We start from the raw sequence: 22166 nt of genomic DNA, 5'->3' as shown, positions 1-22166 counted from the left end.
GCCCTCTACTCTTGCCCAATCAATTGTATGTGAGAAGAGCATATCCATCCTTAATAGATCAGGCCAGTATACTTTAACTCTACAACTGCAGCTTTTTAACTAGCGGTTTTCAGGCTCAAAAGAGTGAACCTGCACAACAACAGGTATGAGGGTTGCTTAGGCTGCTTGGTAAATTTCTCCTGATGTTTATTAGTAAGCACATTTCACCTGTGTCACTATAAAGAGTAACAGCAACAGTGTGGGAGCGCTCAGACGTCCGCTATGTGTGTGGCCTCGGCTCGCGCTTCACGTAAGTTGCCGCCCCTCTTGAATAAGTCCTGACGTCCCGATGACGACCCCTGGGTTATTCAGTCAATCCGGTGCAATTGGTTAAAACGATCCACCACCGCTTGCACTAAATATGATAGCAACATCCACTGCACACGGTAACTGACATTTCCAAACCATGTAACGGAAATAAGAGACAAAGGCTCAAAAAGGTGAAATAAAAAGTCTGTATTCAGTAACTCTGTTAGGCAAAAGCGGTTACAACAGGCAATTCAGCAGGTCAAACGCGTTTCAAATGTTTATATATTAAACTTCCTCAGTGACCATCATGCACTATTGCCCATAATGCAGCTCTATTTAAAGGGCAAGAAAACACACTCCCTCTTTAATTAAACCAATCAAATTACAAAAAAGTGCTGCATTATGTCAACTACGAATACTGTGTTAAGTGACAGCAAAATACATTTCTTTATTTAGATAGACTGAAAACATTATGCTACACATAATAATATAATTTTTGACTCACATATTAACTATCAGAAAAGGAATTTAGTTTGACTCAACATAAAAAAAATATAAAAAACTTTACTTAACTAATTAGGTATCCACAAATAGTTTTACATCCCATTCAGAATTTAACCCTATTGGCATTCTGGTATCCAGCTGAAAGATCCAGAAAACCTCTCTTTTACTGAGAGTATTACATCTATTTCCTCCTCTTGGATGTCTGGCAATCAGCTGGATACCCTGAAATGTCAGCAGGGAACTGTCAGAGTCGTGTTCTTTTCTGAAATGTAGGGAGACTGGTGTAGTGGACTCAGGATCTTCTATGGAACGCAAGTGTTCCAAAAAACGATCTTTTAAAGCCTGTGTCGTCTGACCGACATACTGCCTATAGCACCCCCTACAGGTCAGAAGGTATATAACATAGCAAGAATTGCATGTTATATGTTCCTGTATCTTAAATTGTTTTTCATTTGCAGTAGACACAAAATTCTGACCAAAGGTAGCATAAGTGCAAGACTTACACCTCCTACTACCACATTTGAAAAAACCTGGTTTAATAGACAACCAATTCTGGCTAGAAATATTTGGCAACATAGAGGGAGACAAAATCCCTCTTAATGTTTTTGCTTTACGTGACACAAATAATACTCCATCTTTAACTATGTCACATAATTTGTCATCTGTCTCTAGGATAGGCAATGCTTTACGAATAATGCCACAAATTTGGGCATATTCTTCACTGTACGTAGTGATACTTGCGTTCCATAGAAGATCCTGAGTCCACTACACCAGTCTCCCTACATTTCAGAAAAGAACACGACTCTGACAGTTCCCTGCTGACATTTCAGGGTATCCAGCTGATTGCCAGACATCCAAGAGGAGGAAATAGATGTAATACTCTCAGTAAAAGAGAGGTTTTCTGGATCTTTCAGCTGGATACCAGAATGCCAATAGGGTTAAATTCTGAATGGGATGTAAAACTATTTGTGGATACCTAATTAGTTAAGTAAAGTTTTTTATATTTTTTTTATGTTGAGTCAAACTAAATTCCTTTTCTGATAGTTAATATGTGAGTCAAAAATTATATTATTATGTGTAGCATAATGTTTTCAGTCTATCTAAATAAAGAAATGTATTTTGCTGTCACTTAACACAGTATTCGTAGTTGACATAATGCAGCACTTTTTTGTAATTTGATTGGTTTAATTAAAGAGGGAGTGTGTTTTCTTGCCCTTTAAATAGAGCTGCATTATGGGCAATAGTGCATGATGGTCACTGAGGAAGTTTAATATATAAACATTTGAAACTCGTTTGACCTGCTGAATTGCCTGTTGTAACCGCTTTTGCCTAACAGAGTTACTGAATACAGACTTTTTATTTCACCTTTTTGAGCCTTTGTCTCTTATTTCCGTTACATGGTTTGGAAATGTCAGTTACCGTGTGCAGTGGATGTTGCTATCACTATAAAGAGGACCAGGTTTTGATATGTAAAGTCAGTACATGCTTGAAAAGTACTATATAACAAAAAGATTGCATTGGTTATAATGCAACTGACTCATAAGCTCATAAACCGAGTGCAACAGTCCAATTTAAACATAAACCTACATAGCTAAACCACTAGTGTATCTGGCCCTTAAAGTGAAGGTTCTTGGTTTGAATACCTTTGGTTTTTATCTCTTTAACCACTTGACTGCAGTGTATACTGTGTTGCGTTCAAGTGGCTAAGCAAATTTAATTTTTTTTTATCTCTTTAGTAAAACTTGGGAAATTGGACATCAAAATTAATTTTAATGCTGCAGTTCTCATTAAAATGTGACAATGCATTGACATTTCTGGTGTTTGTTTAATGGATGTTAAAATTTAATCTCTGCATTCCCCCACAAAAAAATGAACCTCTTGTTAAATTATGGCTTCTGGGCAATATGATGCACCATTTCGGGCTGGGAAGAATGCAGTTCAAGTTTATAATTTCTGTTAACTGGCTTATTAAATCCGAAAGACATTCAAACTATGTGAAAATAAACTTTAGCTCTCAGACTTCACAAACGTAACCAATATGAACTTTAAGAGCTTTATTTCTCTTGTAAGGTGTATCCAGTCCACGGATTCATCCATTACTTGTGGAATATTCTCCTTCCCAACAGGAAGCTGCAAGAGGATCACCCACAGCAGAGCTGTCTATATAGCTCCTCCCCTAACTGCCACCTCCAGTCATTCTCTTGCAGCTCTCGACAAGGGAAGTAGCTAGAGATATGTGGTGAATTAGTGTAGTTTATCTTCAATCAAAAGTTTGTTATTTTTTAACGGTGCCGGCATTGTACTGTTTTTTACCTCAGGCAGAAATTAGAAGAAGAATTTTGATGATGATCTTAGCAGGTTGTAACTAAGGTCCACTGCTGTTCTCACACATAACTAAAGAGTATGAGGAAACTTCAGCTGAGAGAACGGCCTGCAGAATTAACTGCCCTGAGGTATGTTCAGTATATTATTTCTAGAGGATGATAAGAACTAGAAAATGCTGACAGTGCCTGATATAGTTAAGGTAAGCCTGATTGCAGTGATTTAATAAACGACTGGCATCATGCTTGCAGTAAAGGGTAATTTTCATATTACTTTCCATTATGGCTTAGTATGTAAAACGTTTGCATATATATAAAGAACGTTTTTTACTGAGGTGATGAATCTTTGTTTGGGGCCTAGTTTTCCACATGGCTGTTATTCTACTCCTAGGAATAGTTTTTTGAGGCCCTCTGACTTTGAGTGCATGGTGGGAGGGGCCTATTTTCGTGCTCTAATTGCGCAGTTGTTTTTTCATTCTGAGACATCCAGCTTCCCTAAAGGAGTCCCCTGACATATTGGGCCTCTGTAAAGGGTTTTTGTGCCTACAAAAGTCGTTTTATGGGAAGGTAGGAGCCACAGTAGAGCTGTGGCAGTTTGCTTGTGACTGTTTTAACGGTTTTTACCGTTTTTTTTGCTTACACTGTAAAAAATTCATAGAGTTTACTGCTTTTTTCACTGTTTTGCAGTTTTTGTGTTTGTTTGTTTTCCCTTAAAGGCACAGTACCGTTTTTTTATTTTCTGCTTTTTCACATTAATTAAAGTGTTTTCAAAGCTTGCTGGTCTCATTACTAGTCTGTTAAACATGTCTGACATAGAGGAAACTCCTTGTTCATTATGTTTAGAAGCCATTGTGGAACCCCCTCTTAGAATGTGTACCAAATGCACTGATCTTACTATAAGTTATAAAGACCATATTCTGGCTTTAAAAGATTTATCACCAGAGAAAATTGACAAGGGGGAAGTTATGCCGACTAACTCTCCCCACTTGTCAGAGCCTATAACTCCCGCTCAAGGGGCGCCAAGTACATCTAGCGCGCCCATTGCGTATACTTTACAAGACATGGTGGCAGTTATGAATCATACTCTTACAGAAGTATTGTCCAAACTGCCAGGGTTACAAGGGAAGCAAGACAGCTCTGGGGCTAGAACAAATACAGAGCTCTCTGATGCTTTAGTAGCTATGTCCGATATACCCTCACAATGTGCAGAAGCCGAAGAAGGAGAGCTTCTATCTGTGGGTGATTTTTCTGACTCAGGGAAGACACTTCAACCTGATTCTGATATGTCTACATTTAAATTTAAGCTTGAACACATCCGCATGTTGCTCAGGGAGGTTTTAGCAACTCTGGATGACTGTGACGCCATTGTAGTCCCAGAGAAATTGTGTAAATTGGATAAATACTACGCAGTGCCTGTTTACACTGATGTTTTTCCAATACCTAAGAGGTTTTCAGAAATTATTACTAAGGAATGGGATAGACCAGGTGTACCGTTCTCTCCCCCTCCTGTTTTTAAAAAGATGTTTCCCATAGATGCCGCTACACGGGATTTGTGGCATACGGTCCCTAAGGTGGAGGGAGCAGTCTCTACTCTAGCGAAGCGTACAACTATCCCTGTCGAGGACAGTTGTGCTTTTCTAGATCCAATGGACAAAAAATTAGAGGGTTACCTTAAGAAAATTTTTATTCAACAAGGTTTTATTCTCCATCCCCTTGCATGCATTGCCCCTGTCACTGCTGCTGCAGCCTTCTGGTTTGAGTCTCTAGAAGAGGCTCTACAGGTAGAAACCCCATTGGATGATATCCTTGACAAGCTTAAAGCTCTTAAGCTAGTCAATTCATTTGTTTCTGACGCCGTTCTTCATTTAACCAAACTAACGGCTAAGAACTCAAGTTTTGCTATTCAGGCGCGTAGGGCGCTTTGGCTTAAATCCTGGTCAGCTGACGTTACTTCAAAGTCTAAGCTTCTTAACATTTCCTTCAAGGGGCAGACCCTATTCGGGCCTGGACTGAAGGAGATCATTTCTGATATTACTGGAGGAAAAGGTTACGCCCTTCCTCAGGATAGGTCCAACAAATTAAGGACCAAACAGCCTAATTTTCGTACCTTTCGAAACTTCAAGAGTGGCGCAGCTTCAACTTCCTCTAATACAAAACAAGAGGGAAATTTTGCCCAGTCCAAGCCGGCCTGGAGACCTAACCAGGCTTGGAACAAAGGAAAGCAGGCCAAAAAACCTGCTGCTGCCTCTAAGACAGCATGAAAGATCAGCCCCCGATCCGGTAACGGATCTAGTAGGGGGCAGACTTTCTCTCTTCGCCCAGGCTTGGGCAAGAGATGTCCAGGATCCCTGGGCGTTGGAAATTGTGTCCCAGGGATATCTTCTGGACTTCAAAGCTTCTTCCCCAAAAGGAAGATTTCATCTCTCACAATTATCTGCAAACCAGATAAAGAGAGAGGCATTTTTACATTGTGTTCAAGACCTCCTAGTTATGGGAGTGATCCACCCAGTTCCAAAGGAGGAACAGGGGCAAGGCTTCTATTCAAATCTGTTTGTGGTTCCCAAGAAAGAGGGAACCTTCAGACCAATCTTAGATCTCAAGATCCTAAACAAATTTCTCAGGGTCCCATCCTTCAAGATGGAGACTATTCGAACCATCCTACCTATGATCCAGGAGGGTCAATATATGACTACCGTGGACTTAAAGGATGCTTATCTGCACATTCCGATACACAGAGATCATCATCGGTTTCTCAGGTTCGCCTTCCTAGACAGACATTACCAGTTGGTGGCTCTTCCCTTTGGGTTAGCTACGGCACCAAGAATCTTTACGAAGGTTCTGGGGTCACTCCTAGCGGTCCTAAGGCCGCGGGGTATAGCAGTAGCCCCTTAGCTAGACGACATTCTAATATAGGCGTCGAATTTTCAAATCGCCAGGTCCCATACAGACATTGTTCTGGCATTCCTGAGGTCGCATGGGTGGAAAGTGAACGAAGAAAAGAGTTCTCTATCCCCTCTCACAAGAGTTTCCTTCCTAGGAACTCTGATAGATTCTGTAGAAATGAAGATTTACCTGACAGAGGCCAGGTTGTCAAAACTTCTAAATTCCTGCCGTGTTCTTTATTCTACTTCTCGCCCTTCAGTGGCTCAGTGTATGGAAGTAATCGGCTTAATGGTAGCGGCAATGGACATAGTGCCGTTTGCCCGCCTACATCTCAGACCGCTGCAACTCTGCATGCTCAGTCAGTGGAATGGGGATTACACAGATTTGTCCCCTCTACTAAATATGGATCAAGAGACCAGGGATTCTCTTCTCTGGTGGCTATCTCGGGTCCATCTGTCCAAGGGTATACCTTCCGCAGGCCAGATTGGACAATAGTAACGACAGATGCCAGCCTTCTGGGCTGGGGTGCAGTCTTGAACTCCCTGAAAGCTCAGGGCTTGTGGACTCAGGAGGAGACCCTCCTTCCGATAAACATTCTGGAACTAAGAGCGATATTCAATGCTCTTCAGGCTTGGCCTCAGCTAGCTGCGGTCAGGTTCATCAGATTTCAGTCGGACAATATCATGACTGTAGCCTACATCAACCATCAAGGGGGAACAAGGAGTTCCCTAGCAATGTTGGAGGTTTCAAAAATAATTCTATGGTCAGAGGTTCACTCTTTCCATCTATCAGCTATCCATATCCCAGGAGTAGAGAACTGGAAGGCGGATTTCTAAGTCGACAGACTTTTCATCCTGGGGAGTGGGATCTCCATCCGGAGGTGTTTGCACAGTTGATTCAACTTTGGGGCAAACCAGAACTGGATCTCATGGCGTCTCGTCAGAATGCCAAGCTTCCTTGTTACGGATCCAGGTCCAGGGATCCCATGGCAGCGCTGATAGATGCTCTAGCAGTGCCTTGGTCTTTCAACCTGGCTTATGTGTTTCCACTGTTTCCTCTGCTCCCTCGTCTGATTGCAAAGATCAAGCAGGAGAGAGCTTTGGTGATTTTGATAGCACCTGCGTGGCCACGCAGGACTTGGTATGCAGATCTGGTGGACATGTCATCCCTTCCACCATGGACTCTACCGCTGAGGCAGGACCTTCTACTTCAGGGTCCTTTCAACCATCCAAATCTAATTTCTCTGCGTCTGACTGCTTGGAGATTGAACGCTTGATTTTATCAAAACGTGGGTTCTCCGAGTCGGTCATCGATACCTTAATTCAGGCTCGAAAGCTTGTCACCAGGAAAATCTATCATAAAATATGGTGTAAATATCTTCATTGGTGTGAATCCAAGGGTTACTCATGGAGTAAAGTCTGGATTCCCAGGATATTATCTTTTCTGCAAGGGATTGTCAGCTAGTTCCTTAAAGGGACAGATTTCTGCTCTGTCTATTCTTTTGCACAAGCGTCTGGCGGATGTTCCAGATGTTCAGGCGTTTTGTCAGGCTTTAGTTAGAATCAAGCCTGTGTTTAAACCTGTTGCTCCGCCATGGAGTTTAAATTTAGTTCTTAAAGTTCTTCAAGGGGTTCCGTTTGAACCTCTGCATTCCATAGATATCAAGCTTTTATCTTGGAAAGTTCTGTTTCTGGTAGCTATCTCTTCGGCTCAAAGAGTTTCAGAGTTATCTGCCTTGCAGTGTGATTCCCCTTATCTGATCTTCCATGCAGATAAGGTAGTTTTGCGTACCAAACCTGGGTTTCTTCCTAAGGTGGTATCTAATAAGAATATCAATCAGGAGATTGTTGTTCCGTCACTGTGTCCTAATCCTTCTTCAAAGAAAGAAAGTCTTTTACACAATCTTGACGTGGTTCGTGCATTAAAGTTTTATTTACAAGCTACTAAAGATTTTCGTCAAATATCTGCATTGTTTGTTGTCTACTCTGGACAGAGGAAGGGCCAAAAGGCTTCAGCAACTTCTCTTTCTTTTTGGTTAAGAAGTATAATCCGCTTAGCTTATGAAACTGCTGGCCAGCAGCCTCCTGAGAGAATTACAGCTCATTCCACTAGAGCGCTGGTTTCCACATGGGCTTTTAAAAATGAGGCTTCTGTTGAATAGATTTGTAAGGCGGCGACTTGGTCTTCGCTTCATACTTTTTCTAAATTCTACAAATTTGATACTTTTGCTTCTTCGGAGGCTATTTTTGGGAGAAAGGTCTTACAGACAGTGGTGCCTTCCGTTTAAGCGCCTGCTTTTTCCCTCCCTTCATCCGTGTCCTATAGCTTTGGTATTGGTATCCCACAAGTAATGGATGAATCCGTGGACTGGATACACCTTACAAGAGAAAACTAAATTTATGCTTACCTGATAAATTTATTTCTCTTGTGGTGTATCCAGTCCACGGCCCGCCCTGTCATTTTAAGGCAGGTGTTTTTTATTTTTAAACTACAGTCACCACTGCACCCTATAGTTTCTCCTTTCTCTTGCTTGTCTTCGGTCGAATGACTGGAGGTGGCAGTTAGGGGAGGAGCTATATAGACAGCTCTGCTGTGGGTGATCCTCTTGCAGCTTCCTGTTGGGAAGGAGAATATCCCACAAGTAATGGATGAATCCGTGGACTGGATACACCACAAGAGAAATAAATTTATCAGGTAAGCATAAATTTTGTTTTTTAATATTGTTTAATGGATTGTGAATTTGTCAGAAATGTGATTGGCATTCATTACATAGCACAGAAATTTTACATTTCTTTAATAATAATATAATCATTGCAAAACATAGAGATTTGAAGTATATCTTTAATGTTTCTTAAGATATTAATGTGACATATTTTGCATTATTGAGATAAAACATGTTTTAGACAAGGCTGCAGCCAAATTACTGCACCAATCATCAGGCAGTATCACTTTTTTTTGGGTGTAGAGACTTCCAAGGTTGCTTAAAGTGATGGAAATGCCATATATTTCATCTTTGCCATTAAAAAGTATATGTGTACCTTTTCTGTTTTTAATGCATCTGTTAAAGGGTTAAATTAGTGCATATAGTAATGCTTCTATTGCAATGTTATGCAATAACTTGGAAGAACGCTTTTTTTTTTTTAATGACAATTCTAGTGAACATCCAATCAGTGTATGTGTCATTTGACAATCTTGAAGTCCAGCCCCTTTAAAGCCCTTAGAAAGCCTATGTAGAGAATGGATTTGACTGCTCTATACATCACATCCTAGCCAAAAGAGAAAATGAAGGGGGGCGGAGGAACAGACAATACCAATTAGGATTATAAAACTTTTATTATATGTGGTTTTCCGTGCAAACTAATATTCAACATTCTTTTAGTCTGAAATTTACCATCACTTTAAGTAAAATTGGAGTAATAAATCCGACGCTATAGATCCTCAAATCTGTGGGTAGAGCAAAATTTTATTTAGATTAAATCTTTTTATTATGCATTTTAAAAATTAAGATACAAAACAAATTGGTCATAATAGGTCATCAACATGTCATCTGACCCCTACAAACAGACAATAGAAGTAAAACATGGATGTAGTGAGAGTTCAGTGACACTCTGTAGTGCTAACAAGTAGCCACTGTTAGTTATAGGGCATAAGTCCTTATTTGCACCAGGTTCCATCTTCTGTATCCTTAAAGGTATTAGTATGGTTGTAATGTCCCTGTAGCACTCTGTTCTCCTTGAAGGGCATCCAACAGTTTAGTATGCGACAGATGATTGACTGATAGAGCTTGGGGAGGAAAAGGAGGAACTCCCCAATTCTACATTATTGACCACGCAAATCAGTAAAAACAAACATATAACAACAAGTAAAAAAAAAACTACAACAAAACAAGTCGTTCCATATAGATTACATTTAACAATTTGTAAACCTATGATTGCCACCACATCACGGTCTTCTCTATTCTCCCAAAGTTGTGTACTTCCACTGCTCCCTCCCATAACCCCTATGACCTTCTTTCTATGAGTTGGAGTCTGTTAATACTACTCCTCCATTTTCGTTTCCTAGCATCCAATAATACCATACTTTCTGAAAAGACTCTGAGGTATTTTGTATCTGAGCGGCTGATTCGTACATACAGTATGTTTGTTTGATTTTGGACAATATTTCCACCCATGCAGGCACTCCCGTCTTCCAGTATCTAGCTATGCTAGTTCTGGTAACGGTGCAAAGTATTCTAATGAAGACATTCATATATTTGTTGAATATCTAGGTGTATTTTTTTTGTATATTTGCGATATATCTAGGTGTATGTTCTCATCCAACAAATTACTTAGGAGTCTGGATAGGTTTTTCTAAATATCACTGACCCTCGGACACTCCCACCACATGTGGAGGTAGGTTCCCACCTCCCCACAAACCCTATAGCAGAGTCTAGTTCCATTTCTAACGGAATGTGCTGTTTGAATGGAAGTTAAGTACCACCTAAAAGAGGTTTTGATAATATTTTCCCTAAGATCCACGCTTAATAGGTTTCTACATGAGTCATAGAACAACTTGTCCCAATCCTCTTGGTCTTTCTCCACCTTCAAATCAGTCTCCCATCTAAGTGTTAGATCTGACTTGGATTTAACTTTAGCTGTTTGCAATTCAATATATATGTGTGAGATTGCATGTTTAGATCTAGTTGGGGTGCAGCTAAGTCTTTCTAAATTTGTGGTGAGTTGTGTAGTCCTATTGACAACGTAGGCTCGAATCACAGATGCTATTTGCAGGTACAAAAACCATTGCAGTGGTAACGGTTCTATTTTTAGACTCAGCTGTGCATAAGAAATAGGGGTTCCATTGTTAACAAAATCTGCAACCCTATAGAGTCCCTTATTTTCCCATTTGCTTATGGTTGGTCTGAGGTCGGGGTTTATCAGGTATTTTAGGGTTATTTTCAATGAGTTTACAGGAAAGATATTTGAGGTCCCAAGTGCCGAATTCCACTCCCGTATTGACAATTTAGTAATTGGGGCAATATGCATAGCATCCACCCCCCCCCACCCTCGGATCCCATATGATATCCTCAGGGGAGCTGAGCTTCCCCAACTCAGATTCCAGAATCGGCCAGAGGATGTTTTCATCCCTCCTACCACATATAGAGATCTGAGCTAGTCTGGATGCCCAGTAGTAGTCTTGTAGGTTAGGTAATCCTACCCCCCCTAGCTGTCTGTGTTGCATCAAAACCCTAGCTTGGATCCTAGCTTGTTTCTTGTCTCTATGGTAGCAGTGTAGGGCTGATTGAATAGAGTCAAGATCTTGTGTGTTAATCTTTATTGGTAAGACTCTAAATAAATATAGTAGTCTCGGCAGTATATTCATTTTAATGGAGGTCAGTCTTCCAGGGGGTTAGAAGAGTGGGGAGTCAAGTTTATTCCAAGATATTTAATACTGTTTTTGGTCCATTTAAATGCAAAGTTAGTTTCAATAAGCTTAAGAGTGTGTTTTGGAAGGTTAAAAGGAAGGGCCTCGCACTTATCTATATTAATTTTATACCCCGAAACAGAGGAAAATTCCTGTATAGTTTTGTACAGATTTGGAAGTGTCAGCAGTGGTTTGGTTATTGTCATTAGGATATCATCTGCGAACAGAGATATCTTATGGCTAAATTTCCTGATCTGAACTCCCGATATGTCTGGGTTATTTCGGATTGAGGCTGCCCGTGGCTCTATACATAGCGCAAAGAGGAGTGGTGACAAGGGGCATCCCTGTCTAGTTCCGTTCAGAATCTTAATGGGTGTGGAATAGTGCCCGATAGCTTTTATGCGTGCAGTAGGGGTGGAGTACATATTCTTAAGTGCAGCGAGAAAGGGGCCATGAATTCCTCTCCTCTCAAGCACCGACCACATGTATTGCCAGTCCACTCTGTCAAATGCCTTCTCCGCATCCAATGATAGGAGCAGAGAAGGCACTCTCCTGTCAGTCAAATAGTCCATTATTACTGTCATTCTCCTCACGTTGTCAGGGGCTTCCCTACCCGTAACAAAACCCACTTGGTCAGGGTGAACCATTGTCAGGATTATACGTTTAAGTCTGTTGGCCATCACCTTAGTCACAATTTTAATGTCCTGGTTGATAAGGGAAATGGGTCTGTAGTTGGAACAAAATTTCGGGTTTTTCCCTGGCTTAGGTAAGACAACTATTTTAGCTTGGAGTAGCTCTGTTGGAATTTCATGGCCCTCCATAATATGGTTTGCAAAACTAACTAGGTGGGGAAGTAAAACCGATTTAAACAATTTGTAGTACTCGCTAGTAAACCCATCTGGTCCTGGTGCTTTCCCTAGTTTGAGATCTTTAAGAACTGCCAAAACTTCTGCCTGGGTGATCTTAGCATTCAGTGATTCCCGGGCCCCCTCCGAAATTATGTCTAGTCGTGTAGAGTCCAAAAAGTCATTCTGTAATTGTTGGGTGTTGTCGTCATAGGATACTTTTTTGCCATCATACAGGGTCCCATAGTAATCTGCAAATGTGTCTACAATCTCCTGCGGGTGGGAGGTGAGGAGCCCCAATTTGTTTTGCAGAAGTGCTATTGAAGAGGCCTGTTGTGCGTCTCTAATTTTTTTTGCCAGATATTTATCAGGCTTGTTTGCGTACAAAAAGTAATTTGTTTTTTTTAATTATTATTATTATTCTTTATTTATAAAGCGCCAACAGATTCGGCAGCGCGGTCCATGGGTACAAAGATAAAAGTACAGTACAATACAATATAGAAGACACCAAAGTTTAACAAAACAAATACAGGGGGAATTGAGGGCCCTGTTCCCGTGGGAACTTACAATCTAGATGGTAGGAGGGTGAGAAACAGGAGGTGGGGACTGCAAAGGTGAGAATGATGTTAGTGTTGAGTTAGATGGGGCAGCAGTAAGGCAGGTAGAATTCATTTTTTACTGATTTAGAGATAGGCTTCCATGAACAGAAAGGTCTTTAGGGAGCATTTAAAGGAGGAAAGGTTAGGGGAAAGTCTAACAGCTCTGGGAAGTGCATTCCAGATGGTTGGTGCTGCACGAGAGAAGTCCTGTAGCCTGGCATCGGAGGAGGTGATGGTAGAAGATGCAAGGAGCAGGTCATTGTTGGATCTTAGGGGGCGGGCTGGAGTATATTTCTTGATGAGTGAGGACAGGTAGGGGGGGGCTACGTTGGTGGATTAGCCTAGCAGAGGCATTTAGGATGGATTAGTCTATGCGCCGCCCTGATGGAATGCTCGTTCAAATATTTTGCTAGGGCCTGTCTTTTTAGTTGTAACCTGTGAAGGGTGGATGCAGAAAGAGTCAATTTGTGGGAGCGATCTAATTCCTCTATCTCAATGTACAACTGTGATATATGCGCCTGAATTTTCTTGTTATATGTAGTTTTTTCCTTGATAAGCAATCCACGGACTACTGACTTATGTGCTGCCCAGATTGTTATGGGGTTAGAAGTTGAATCTAAGTTTATATTCCAATATTCACTCATTGCCCTAATTAGGTTATTTTTAGTTTGGGGATTTTTTAGACAAGCAGGATCATAATTCCAGGCTCACCCCCTATTTACATCCCTCAATTCTCCCAGTTGCACTTGAGTTATAGAGTGGTCCGACCATACGCATGTATGAATATTAGTGGATCTAAGGACCAGTTGTAGTATCTGGCTGATGAAAATGTAATGACCTGTGGAATAGTATGTACTGTCGGTGGTTATGCAATTCTGGGATTTCCACGTGTCAACTAGGGAGTGGGGGTTCAAAGAATCTAGAATAGCTTTGGCCATAGCCCTATGTTTCTTGGAGAGTTCACTGGGGGCCCTATAAACTAGATTTTGAAAGTCCAGGTTAAAGTCTCCTGCCAGAATAATACGCATTTTAGACCAGGTAGTTAGCAAATGCGAGATTTGCCTAAAAAAGGTGTTCTGCTTTTCATTTGGGGCATAGATGTTACATAAAACGACATCTACCCCCTGGAGCTGACCGTGTACGAAAATGTATTGTCCCTCAGTGTCTGCTATTGTTTCCGTAAGCACCGCTGGTATCGAGAGTTGAAGTTGCGGTAAATATGCTCTACGCTCCTTTTTTGGAGCCTAACACAGCCATTCTGTGAACTCTAAATACCAGCGGTATTTAAAAGGTGCGGCCAGAAAAAAGCACGCGTAGCTAACGCACCCCTTTGGCCGCAATCTAGGCGATAGTGTTTAAGTATTGACATAATCAACCTGAACAAAAACATGAACTTAAACAAATAAACATTCTTAACCATGAAATTTTAAGTCAGTGAGTATCAGTTGTAAGCCGACTTTCGGCTAGATATTACGGACATAATAGTCTCACAAGTAAACACATGAGTATTGTGGATCAGTTCCTTCCCATGTGTTCATGAGAGCATAAGAAAGCACACAAAAAAAAGGATATAAACTTTGGCAACCATATGCGTCCTCTATATGTCTCCATCCCCCACACAGGGAGACTGCGCCCACGTCTGCAGAGCCAAGAGGTCTTGACTATCACTAGGTACATTGAACAAAACAGACTTATTATAAGGGTGGAAATCCCGCCTCAATTCCAGTGGCAGGGAACAGGTTCATGTCTTGGGCTTCTTTCCCCCCTTAGTGATCTTTGTCCATCTGTTTTTGGATGATGAGCCTCTAATTTCCGAAGCCTCTGGTGCTTTAGTGGGTGACATGTTAGTTGTGAAGTCTGGTAGATCCAAACCCAGGGATTGGCATGCTGTGGGTGCATCATCCATAGATCTTATGGTTGTTGTTTTCCCGTCTTTCACCACTATTAGGGAAAAAGGGAAGCCCCAGCGGTATGGCATTTGGTGTTTTCGCAGGAGCACTGTCAGTGGTCTTAATGCGCCTCGACGTTGTAGAGTACGGACACAAAGGTCTTGATAGAACTGTATCACGTTTCCCTTGAATTTAAATGTGGGATTCTGGCGGGCAGCTTGCAAGATTTTTTTCTTTCTCAGGGAAACGTAGGAGCTTCACTATGATGTCTCTAGGTGGTAGGTCATCTCTAGGTCTAGCTCTAAGGGCTCTTTCTATTTGATAGGAGTCCTCAGTATTATCGCCAGTAATTGCTCTAAATAGTTGAAGGAGGTAGGCGTTTAGATCTTTGTTTGTGGTTGATTCTGGGACTCCTTTGAGCCGCAAGTTGCACCTCCTATACCTATTCTCCAGGTCCTCCGTTTTGTCCTGGAGTTCCAGGATTTCTTGCTTTTGCAAAGATACAGACTGGGAGAGTGTGGTAATTTCATCAGATATCTCATCCTGGTTGTTTTCCAGGGTATCCACCCTGTTCCCTATCTCTGTAATATCATTTTTTTATTTTTTTAAGGCTAGTTGTCATTGTGGAGTGGAGGTTGTCTATTTTGTTCCAAAGTTTTTCAAAATTAGTGTCAATGTCTCCTCACTTACACCTCCATCTTAGTTCCCAAAATTTTATTTAAAGGGACAGTCAACCCAAAATTAAACTTTTATGATTCAGATAAGTTATGCAATTTTAAAGAACTTTCCAATTTACTATTATCATCATATTTGCTTTGTTCTATTGATATTCTTTATTGAAAGCTAAACCTAGGTATGCTCATATTCTAATTTCTAAGCCCTTGAAGGCCGCCTCTTATCTACTATCTTACAATCCCTGCAGGTCGACAGGTTTGCAAGTAGTGAACCTGTCCGTCTGCAATCAATATTTGCATCACACTGTGAAATTTAACATTGCACAAGCGGTTTCTTGTGCAATGCCGCCCCCTGATCCAGTGCAACCAATTGCGCTATAGCAGGGCATGTCAATCACCTTGAACGAGCGAGTGTCGGGGTGATTGATCTCTCCACCTCTGATGTGGCCGAGAGGAAAAAGAAGTGGTTTCTGCTTTGTAAATATGTGGCAGCAGCCTCGCTTATGCAAACCAGCTCCACATTGCAGAAAAAGCTGCAAATGCAGCTTAACCCCATAACGACCAAGGGCATGGGAGGGATAGGAGGGAGGCGGGTGGGCGGCCCATCACTGGAGGGAGCTTGAGGAGGGCAGAAGGGTGTGTGAGGGGTGGGAGTGTGCAGGAGCAGGTGGGACTGCTACGCTATGTCAAATCATTTGTGTCAGGGTTTTTTCCCTCCTTTGTTTGCCATGTGCTGCTTGCAGCCATTTTACTCACCTCTCTTGCTGACTCTGGTGCATACTGTGGGATGCTGCTCATTTCCTGCACTTCCTTTTATGGCCAGACTGGTGTTCATCATCAGTGTGAGACAGGATGCAGTCTCAGAATTGTGATGTCATCACTTATTATTTAACGTGGCCGGACTTTTGGCCGACGGACACTTGGCCGACGGACACTTGGCCGACAGACACTTGGCAGAAACACAAGTGGCTGTCACATAACAGTCCAGCCACGAGATAGATAGATTTGATAGATAGATAGATAGATCAATAGATGCAATAGATACATTTGATAGATACGATAGATAGATTGATAGTTTCCCAGACAGAGAATTACAAAACCTGCGGCCTGTGACCCATGGTAAGGTTCCCAGAGGCAGTTGCGGCGCCCGAGGCTCTGATTAGAACAGAGCACTCTGGAACGTATTTGCCCTCGGACGAAATCGGAACATTCTTTAGCTTTCTGTCTGTCAGCCAAATGTCTGTCGGCCAAATGTCCGTCTGCCAAATCTCCTTCTGCCAAATGTCTTTCTGCATTTTGTCAGAGCACCTTATTTAAAGGGCCTCTGTTCAGTATGCTTTGCCCTTGTGTTGTCTCAGACCTGTTTGTGAGAGCTCCTGTGTATTACCTGGCTGTCCGACGTCCCTCCTGGTTCCTGATCCCTGGCTTGTTCCTGACTCTGCTGTTCTCCTTGTTCCTGATTCCGGCTCGTCTGACTACTCACTTTGGCTCCTGACTCAGCTTGTCTGACTATTCCCTTTGGCTCCTGACTCAGCTCGTCTGACTACCAGCTCTGGTTTTGATTCCTGGCTTGTTATTTGTTTTGTGGACTTTTTATTATATTTTGCTATTAATAAAGGTGTGATTATTTTTGCACTTCTCGTCTCAGTCTGATTCCTGGCAACCTGACAATTTGTTAGTAGGAACGATGGAGAGGTGGGATAAGTGTAGGTGCAGGGATCTGGGAGGGTATTGAGGGGGGCAGCTACACTACGGAAAAAATGTGTTTATAAAAAAAAAATAAAAAATTGTGCCTAATTTTATTACAAACTGGGTCCTGGCAGACAGCTGCCAGTACCTAAGATGGCCACAAATAGAAAGAGGGGGGAGGTTAGGAGGGCTGTTTGTGGGGGGGGGGGGGGGGTCGTGGAGGTGTACATATACACACACACACACACACACACACACACAGGTTAAACTTGAAAAATTAGAATATCGTGCAAAAGTTCATTTATTTCACTAATGCAACTTAAAAGGTGAAACTAATATATGAGATAGACTCATTACATGCAAAGCAAGATAGTTCAAGCCGTGATTTATCATAATTTTGATGATTATGGCTGACAGCTCATGAAATCCCCAATCTCAGAAAATTAGAATATTACATGCAATCAATAAAACAAGGATTGTACATAGAACAATATCGGACCTTTGAAAAGTATAAGCATGCATACTGTATTTACTCAGTACTTGGTTTGGGCCCCTTTTGCAGCAATTACTGCCTCAATGCGGCGTGGCATGGAAGCTATCAGCCTGTGGCACTGCTGAGGTGTTATGGAAGACCAGGATGCTTCAATAGCGGCCTTCAGCTCTTCTGCATTGTTCAGTCTCATGTCTCTCATCTTTCTCTTGGCAATGCCCCATAGATTCTCTATGGGGTTCAGGTCAGGCGAGTTTGCTGGCCAATCAAGCACAGTAATCCCACGGTCATTGAACCAGGTTTTGGTGCTTTTGGCAGTGTGGGCAGGTGCCAAGTCCTGCTAGAAAATGAAGTCAGCATCCCCATAGAGCTCGTCTGCAGAAGGAAGCATGAAGTGCTCTAAAATCTCATGGTAGACTGTCCACTGTGCTTCATTAAGTCCAGGGTCAATGCAGCCAACAACAGCAGATGACATGGCTCCCCAAATCAACACAGACTGTGGAAACTTCAAGCATCTTGCAGTGTGTGCCTCTCCATTCTTCCTCCATACTCTGGGTCCTTGCTTTACAAATGAGATGCAAAATTTGCTCTCATCAGAAAAGAGCACTTTGGACCACTGAGCAACAGACCCGGTCTGTTTTTCTTTAGCCCAGGTAAGACGCTTCTGACGTTGTTTGTTGTTCAGGAGTGGCTTGACAAGATGAATACGACATTTGAAACCCATGTCCAGGATCCGTCTGTGTGTCGTGGCTCTTGATGCACTGACTCCAGCCTCAGTCCACTCCTTGTGAAAGTCCCCAAAACTTTTTCTTCCACAGTTTTCCCTTCCACATAACTTTCTATTAATGTTCTATTAACTTTGATACAGCACTTTGGGAATATCCAACTTCTTTTGCAATTACCTTTTGAGGCTTTCCCTCCTTATGGAGGGTGTCAATGATGGTTTTCTGCACAACTGTCAGGTCAGCAGTCTTTCCCATGATTGTGAATTTGTGATTCCTACTGAACCAGACTGAGAGACCATTTAAAGGCTCAGGAACCCTTTGCAGGTGTTATGGCTTAATTAGCTGATTAGAGTGGGACACTTTGAGCCTAGAATATTGCACATTTTCACAATATTCTAATTTTCTGAGATTGTGGATTTGGGGTTTTCATGAGCTGTAAGCTATAATCATGACAATTATGACAAATCACGGCTTGAACTATCTTACTTTGCATGTAATGAGTCTATCTAATATATTAGTTTCACCTTTTAAGTTGCATTAGTGAAATAAATGAACTTGTGCACGATATTCTAATTTTCCGAGTTTCACCCGTCTGAGGAAGGGGAGTGTGTCCCCGAAACGTCATGCTTGATAATAAATATTTGATGAAAAGACCAGTGAGTGCCTTCCTTTACCTTGTGTATATATATATATATATATATATATATATATATATATATATATATATATATATATATAAATAAAGAGTCAGGTTAAGTGCACTCACTGTTACATTGACATCTGCCGGGGTGCTGTGTAAGAACATGTAGTAGTAACAATCAACCATATCAGTGGAAGAAAAACGCTTCACTTTCCGGTCTTTTGCAAATGATACAAGGCTTTAATCCATCCTTATTAGGCAATCAGTAGAAACAATATCCCATCCCAAACGTTTCGATACCTACTGGTATCTTTTTCAATGGGTAAGTAAATTATCTGCATCCCAAAAAGCTCCTAATCTAAACCACACACCGCTCACCTATTTATACCCCTAAGTGCTAATGTGGCTTCTGGTGTACCGGGTCAACGCTCACACATGCACGTCACGATGTTCATACAGAAGTCGGAATCATCCAACACATGGCTAATTAGCATAGCCTCGTCTGCATCATGACGAAAAAAACGTCTCTCAGGCCACTCATTGAAAAAAATTGCGCATGCTTTGTGAAAGCGTGGCGCATTAGCACCGGAAAGCCCTATGAAAAAAAACTACATGTTAAAAACAGATTACATCGTAATCCTTACATTACATACCTTTATTACTAAAAAGTGTTAGACAACACTTAAGGGGACACCCTGATCACATTAATAATATGCTGGGTTTCATATAATGTTTGAAATGCCTGAAACTTAAAGGGACACTGAACCCAAAATTTTTGTTTTGTAATTTTAAGCAACTTTCTAATTTACTCCTATTATCATTTTTTCTTTGTTCTCTTGCTATCTTTATTTGAAAAATAAGGCATCTATGCTTTTTTTGGGTTCAGTACTCTGGACAGCAATTTTTTATTGGTGGATGAATTTATCCACCAATCAGCAAGGACAACCCAGGTTGTTCACCAAAAATGGGCCGGCATCTAAACTTACATTCTTGCATTTTAAATAAAGATACCAAGAGAATGAAGAAAATTTGATAATAGGAGTAAATTAGAAAGTTGCTTAAAATTTCATGCTCAATCTGAATCATGAAAGAAAAATTTTGAGTACAGTGTCCCTTTAACTACCAGCTGAAATATAATATTCATCACATAAGAGCCACTAGTATAGCAGAGGGCAAATAATGAAATTAAAACAAAAAGAACAAGAAAAAAACACAGTATTCATCAAGGAAAATAAAAATAAAAAATAATACATAAAAATAAAAGAACCAAAATTAGAAAAAAATAGAAAAAAAAGTAAAAAAGTAAAAGCAGAAACGTTTGGGATGGGATATTGTTTCTAAGGATGGATTAAAGCCTTGTATCACTTGCAAAAGACCGGAGAGTGAAGTGTTTTTCTTCCACTGATATGGTTGATTGTTACTAATATATACTAATATTATATATATATATATATATATATATATATATATATATATATATATATATATATATATATATATATATAAAGAAGATAAAAAAAAAAACTTTCTGCCAGTACTTAAAATGGCGGTGACAATTGTGAGGTGGAGAGGGAAGAGAGCTGTTTGAAGGGGGTCAGGGAGGGATCAGGGGTTGGGATGTGTCAGATGGGATGCTGAAATCTACACTAAAGCTAAAACTAACTCTACAAGCTACCTAATTAATGGGCATTTCGTGGCCTTCTAATTACCAAAAAGCCATTCCAAAGCCATATAAGTCTGCTATTTCTGAACAAAGGTGATCCCGGAGAAGCATTTGCAACCATTTGTGCCATAATTGCACAAGTTGTTTGTAAATAATTTCAGTGAGAAACCTAAAGTTTGTGAAAAAGTTAAAGTTTTTTTTTATTCGATCGCATTTGGTGGTGAAATGGTGGCATGAAATATACCAAAATGGGCCTAGATAAAAAAAAAAAAATATATATATATTAAGAGTTTGTTCAGGGATACCTGACAGATCTCAGTGTTACAAAAAAAATGGTTTGGAAATAGCAAAGTGCTACTTGAAACCCAGAGTTTTAAAACAGCTTTCTAATTTTCTTATATTATTAATTTTCTTCATTCTCTTGGTATCTTTTGTTGAAAAACAGGCACATATGCTTAGGAGCCTGCCCATGTCTAGAGCACTATAAATATGGCAGCAGTCTTGCAAGAATGTTATCTATTTGCATGAGCACTAGAGGGCAGCACTATTTCCTGCCATGTAGTTCTCCAGATGCCTACCTAGGTATCTCTTCAACACAGAATGTCATGGAAACAAAGCCAATTTGATCATAGAAGTAAATTGGAAACTTTTTAAAAATTAGATGCTGAATTTTTTTTTTCTGTACTGTAAATGACTTTTTTTTTAACTCATCTAGAACACTTTAATTTTTTTAACTGTTTATGTGCTGCTTAAACTTGCTTGTTAGGCCTCTAGTCCATATTTCCCTACAATGCCCCTTTAAACGTTAAAGCGTTTGCTCATCCGTTGTATACAAAGCTTCCACAGCAGCAAAGTATGCTGAGCTATAACTGCATACAAATGAGTATTGTGTCTTTTTATAGATGTCACCAGAGAGCCGTTTAGAACAGGAACACATTTAGAGTGAGGCAATCTTCTAAAAGCTCTAATGTTGTGTGAGAAAGTAACAAAGCTCTTAGGCACAGAACATTTCATTTATATTTAAACTACTATAAATATTTTACATTTAAATAAAAGATGAATCTGAACTACTGTACTCTCTCTTTCATTTAGCTTCTAATTTTTTTCAGTCACTATAAGAATGATCTTTTATACCCGTTAGTTTCAAAACAAATACCTGACGCCCGCTTCCATGAGCGGCTACAAAACAATACACATACTGACAGCAGGAATTCATACAATGCATACAATACAGGACTGCAGCAGAGCTTGTTTTAAATGGCACAACAGGGGGTAATGAAACATAAACAAAATACTGCAAAAATGACCTATGATTTTTTATTTATTTAAAATTAGTCACACAATATGGCCATATGCTACGCAGCCAGTCACCAACTTACAAGGTGTCCCTATGTTGATTGGTCCTAACACTACAGTCCTTTACCTTTATGGGCTGAATGATTTCTGCTTTTTCTCTGTTTAACCTTTTAAAGCCGTTATGCCGTTCCATTCCGTCATAATTAGACTGGGCTTTAAAGCCGTTATGACGGAATGGAACGTCATAACTAACGGCT

General features: G+C 40.6%; 1 protein-coding gene across 1 annotated transcript in view; it reads left to right on the top strand.

Moving 5' to 3' along the window:
* MYO18B (myosin XVIIIB) overlaps nucleotides 1-22166 on the top strand; it is a 1229288-nt gene that overhangs the window by 88625 nt on the left and 1118497 nt on the right. The window lies entirely within an intron of this gene.

This window comes from Bombina bombina, chromosome 2 (genome assembly GCF_027579735.1).
Source record: "Bombina bombina isolate aBomBom1 chromosome 2, aBomBom1.pri, whole genome shotgun sequence".
Classification (NCBI taxonomy): Eukaryota; Metazoa; Chordata; class Amphibia; order Anura; family Bombinatoridae; genus Bombina; species Bombina bombina.
This window is presented reverse-complemented; position numbering and strand designations above follow the sequence as displayed.